At 44.0% G+C, this 5,293-nt stretch overlaps 1 long non-coding RNA gene across 1 annotated transcript; it reads left to right on the forward strand.

The window, feature by feature from the left end:
• Window positions 1-3,590: 3,590 nt before the first annotated feature.
• On the forward strand, window positions 3,591-4,725 carry LOC105507711. The gene is made up of 3 exons (XR_001001143.1): window positions 3,591-3,665; window positions 4,169-4,369; window positions 4,678-4,725. It is a non-coding gene; the product is annotated as an uncharacterized LOC105507711 (long non-coding RNA).
• The last annotated feature ends 568 nt before the right edge of the window (window positions 4,726-5,293 follow it).

The raw sequence follows: 5,293 nt of genomic DNA on the forward strand, positions 1-5,293 counted from the left end.
ACCAGATTTGCCACAGCCTAAGACTAGTCTCACAAATCCGTTTTTACTATTCATCAAACCTTTGCAGAGGACACACACAGTGACATTTATCGCTTACCACTGCCCCCCTACATACACATACACACACACACACACTCACGCACACATTCACACACACACACACACACACACAATGCAGAGAGACAGAGAGAAAGAGAGAGAGAGGCCAGACACTTTTCTGGTAAGAATTCCTACCCTTTGTGCCAGCATATCAGGTTTCTGGGTCCCTTTCTCTGCAGCTTCTAGAATAATGGAGCAACATTTGATGGCCCTGTACACTGTGCCATAGCTGTGGGGGACCAATCCCCATTACAAAAGAAAATGATCCTTTTCTGTTTTATGGAACCACAGGCAAAAGCTTCTCAATGTTGCAAGATGCTGCCTGACGGGCTGCATGGGGAACCAAATTAACATTTTCCATTCCAGTGGAAGCAAAATACACATAACGCAACAGACACTGGCCACCTTATTCAGCACCCAACATCGACCTGGCAAGGCTCAAACTTTTTCCCGTTGGTTCCTGTTGTCTTTGATCTACATAAAGTGGGGAATGGTGACCTCCATCCAGGAATTCAATGGGTGGTCTCTGGGCAAGATGAAGAGCAGTCACCCCGATCCAGGGCTGTTAAACTTCTTTCAGGACTCACTGAATGTGACTAGATAGATAAGGAGAGTTCTCTGAGTTAGGCCTGCTGGACTTCCATCAGCAATTCCTTCAGAGGTCCCCTCCACATATACAAATACACACATATAGACAAGACAGACAGAAGGCTTTCCAAGTCAAGACTCCTAACCAAGAATTCCAGAGTGTCTCTTCCAAACTATCCTCCTATTCTCTGTTTGAGAAATCTCCCTGAAATCTTCTTGACTGAGGAGTGTCCCAAACCAAGACTCTTTCTACTAGTTAGGGAGAGCCAACTGAGACCCCCCCCCAGGAGCCAAACCAAGACAGACACCCCATGGTGTAGCTACAGACACCTCACAGTGGAGCTACAGAACTAGTTGGGAAAAGGAAGGAGACGGTGGCAGCACCTAGGATACTCACCAACCCAGACAACCTGCAGCGGGACTATAGACAGACACCCTGTGATAGGGCTCTAGTTATGGGATGTCTCCCTAGGACTATTTCTCTATTGCAATTAAATCCATGCCCATTGGGTCAGGAGTGCCCCATCAGTGGAGAGAGTACCAGAGTCAGCTCCCAGTCCAGGTGAACTAGGTGGCTGCTTGGGCTGGCCTCTGGATCCATTGCTGGAGGGGGCTACTGAACCACGGGTAGGTAGCCACAAGGGCAATCTGGATGAGCCTCTAAATTTGTAACCACCCAAAGGGTTCACCTTGCCCACTGCTTAGACAGAGCTGATTTATCAAGAAAAGGGAATTGCAATAGAGAAAGAGTAATTCACCCAGATCCAGCTGTGCAGGAGACTGGAGTTTTGTTATTACTCAAATCAGTCTCCCCAAAAACTCGGGGACCAGAGTTTTTAGGATAATTTGGTAGGTAGCAGGCCAGTGAATCAGGAGTGCTGATTGGTTGGCTCAAGGATGAAATCATAGGGAGTCAAAGTTGTTCTCTTATGCTGAGTCAGTTCCTGGGTGGAGGCCACAGAACTGGTTGGCAGGTCCAGGTGGGACCATCCAGTTGGTAGAAATACAAAAACCTGAAAAGACATCGCAAAAGGCCCATCTTAGGTTCACAATAGTGATGTTACCTTTAAGAGTAATTGGGGAAGTTGCAAAATCTTATGACCTCCGGAATAATGGCTGGTAATATCTAGAATTCCAGCCCCCTCCCATTCTAACTTGGTGGCTGGTGGCCTTTCATTCATTTTACAAGAACAGTTTAGTTTTGGGGAAGGGCTATTATTTAAATTATAAAGTAAATTCCTTCCCAAGGTTAGTTCAGCCTATGCCCAGGAATGAAGAAGGACAGTTTAGAGGTTAGAAGCAAGATGGAGTTGGTTAGGTCTGATACCTTTCACTGTCATAATTTCCTTAGTTATAATTTTGCAGAAGCGATTTCGGGAAGGCCATTGTTTGCACAGTATTTTCATACTCTTAATTTGTAACTGCATATGTTTGCATGTCTTACTTTTTAAGTGGCAGGAGTTTTGAGTCTAGGGTGTATCTTTCAAGTTTCTTTACAGAACTTAGAAATAATGGGTGTTTAATAAACGCTAGATGTACAGATAACATTCAAGCTTTCTGTGCATCTGTCTTTCATGTTTTTGTTGGGATGTTTTTCAACAGTCTGGGGACCTCTTAACAATGGAGTGAAAGGATTTGAAAAATCTCTAAAAGCCTGTATAAATGCAAAAGTATTTTAAATTTATAGGAGGTGCTATTACTACTAATACTGTGCAAATTTGTGAGTAGTTACGGAAATAACTCTATGAGCAAAAATGCTTTTATTTCGGTTTTGTTCTTTGCATTGTGCAAATACAGCCTATATGAATCAAATTTCTACATTTCTGCATCCTGTGTGCCTTAAGACATATCTTGAGATATCAAAAGAAGAAAAAAACATACAACAACATGGAATCACTAAAGGTTGGAGCTTCAAGATTATTATGTTCAGCCCTGCCATCGTACAGACGAGGAGACTAAGTCTAAGGGACACCAAATGACTTGCCTAAGGTCACACAGCAAAATAGTAATCTTTTTTCTGTCATTATTTGTTCTCTGAAATATGTGGGTGTGTTTAGTATTGTTGACATTTCCTTGGAAAAACAATTTTTAAAATGAAATCTTTTCTTTCCAGGGCTAGAGCAGTGTATCTTAGGCTCACTCACTTAAGGAGGTTATAGAAATGAGCTCAAGGAGGGAAACCAGAAGAGCCTCCCAGGCTCACCAGCTGTTTGTTGGCTCCCTACAAACATGTTATTCAAGTGGCTAATCTTACAACAGCACAAATGCATCTAACCAGGTGAATTTCTTCGAGTCACTTCAAATAATTATTTCTTGAGCATCTACTTCATGCCAATGGTGTGCTAGGTTCTATAAGAAAATAAATGTGAATTACTCATAGATAAAAATAAATAACAATCAGGCTGCATTCGGTGGCTCATGCCTGTAATTCCAGCACTTTGAGAGGCTGAGCAGGGTGGATCATTGGAGGTCAGGAGTTTGACACCAGCTTGGCCAACATGGTGAATCCCTATCACTACTGAAAATGCAAAAATTAAGTGGGCATGATGGCGCACACCTGCAATCCCAGCTACTCAGGAGACTGAGGCATGAGAAACGCTCGAATCCGGGAGGCGGAGATTGCAATGAGCCAAGATCGTACCGTTGCACTCCAGCCTGGGCAACGGAGTGAGACTCCATCTCAATAAATGAATGAATAAATAAATAAATAACAATCAGAGAATAGAATCAATATAGCCCAATGGACAAGACCATGGATTATGGAACCAGACTAGCTACTTACTAGCAGAATGGTTAATTTTGAGCAAGACCCTTAAGCTCTTTGGGAGTCAGGTTCTTCATGTAAAAAGTGTGGCTTACTGAATATTAATAGTTTCTGTGAAGTTGTGAATTTTATAACTATCAAGCTCCTTACCAAAGCTAACTAATTTGCTAATCACTGATTTTGCAAAGTGTGTTATGGAGATGTGGTTGGACAGGTTTGTTTGGGTGAGGGAGAAAGGACAAGATGGAGGAAGGTAAACAAGAAGGCACCGCCCCTGTTGCTTCGGGGTTCTTCATCACCAACTTACCTGCGCCGGGGAAATGCAGCCGGCACCAGTGAAAATGCAGATCAACTGAGCAGGCGCCGCCGGACGTCAATCCAAAGAGATTGAAACTTACCAGGCCATGCCTATGGAGACACCCCTATCATGCCCTTATCCCGCCCACTGCCCGCCCCCTTCCAGTACCAATGCATAAAAGTCCGCTGCCAGCAGGAGCCAGCGTGACTTCTTCCGACCCCGCATTGGTGGACTGGAGAACCTCACCCCAGAGCACCGGGGCAACTACCCTGGCCCCCCACACCTGAGAACCAGAGAACCTCACCGGAGAGTGTGTGCATATTTGCAATAAAGGGCTGCCGCTTTCTTATGTACTTTGGCTTCATGTTTAATTACTTAGCTCTCCTAAATTAAGTTACATTAAATTAAATTAAGACAAGGTTTGCCATCAGAGTCGATATACCGTTGTATTAAAAACAAGATTAAAAAAAGCTGCCAAGTTCTTTGGTGAGTGGTTGGTTAGTCTGAAATCTTTGCAAGACGCTGATGCTCAAGCTGTTGACATACTCATTGCCTACTTCAACAACTGTCAGAGAAACATGATATGGGGTAAACAGGTGCTTTTTAAAAATCGTTCATAGGCCGGGCATGGTGGCTCAAGCCTGTAATCCCAGCACTTTGGGAGGCCAAGACGGGTGGATCACAAGGTCAGGAGATCGAGACCATCCTGGCCTACACGGTGAAACCCCGTCTCTATTAAAAAATACAAAAAACTAGCCGGGCGAGGTGGCAGGCGCCTGTAGTCCCAGCTACTCGGGAGGCTGAGGCAGGAGAATGGCGTAAACCCGGGAGGCGGAGCTTGCAGTGAGCCGAGATCGCGCCACTGCACTTCAGCCTGGGCGACAGAGCGAGACTCCGTCAAAAAAAAAAAAAAAAAAATCGTTCATAGACCTCTGTAAAATGCAAGATAAATTAAAGTTATTTTAACAGTGAAAAACAAAAAACAGAAAAACAAATGTCAGGTGCTTTCAGGGTCTGACATATAATAAGTGCTATAGTAACAGTTATTTTACATTTGTTATCTCCCTGGGTCTCATTCTAAGCCTATGAAGTAGGTACCATCCACATTTTATACAGGAGTAAACTGAAGTTAAGAGGTCAAGTAGCCTGCTTAGGTCACCCTACAACCAGCAACAGAGCCAAGAGTCAAGCCCAGGTCTGTCTGACAGCCAGGCCTGGCCCTGTAAACACTGTTCCATGTGCTGTCCTCAGACACAAGCCTTGCTCTCCAGAAGGTCGTATTCTAGAAGCCTTATTGCAGGACTGAAAACACTAAGTGCCACTAGAGACATAGAAATAATGTGGATGGGGATTTCACAACAGGGCCTGTGGGAAATTGTTTCCAGCTTAGAAAATCAGAGGAAGTTTTAAGGAAGAAGTGGAATTTGAGTCTTGAATGATTTATTTGTGCAGAAGCAGGAGTGGGAAAGGACAAACAAAAAAAACCAGGGATGAGAGGGGTGAGGCATAGTTTGGAAACAGGCCGTAGCTGGTTCAATAAAAGT

The sequence above is a fragment of the Colobus angolensis genome, unplaced genomic scaffold (genome assembly GCF_000951035.1).
Source record: "Colobus angolensis palliatus isolate OR3802 unplaced genomic scaffold, Cang.pa_1.0 Scaffold152, whole genome shotgun sequence".
Taxonomy (NCBI): Eukaryota; Metazoa; Chordata; class Mammalia; order Primates; family Cercopithecidae; genus Colobus; species Colobus angolensis.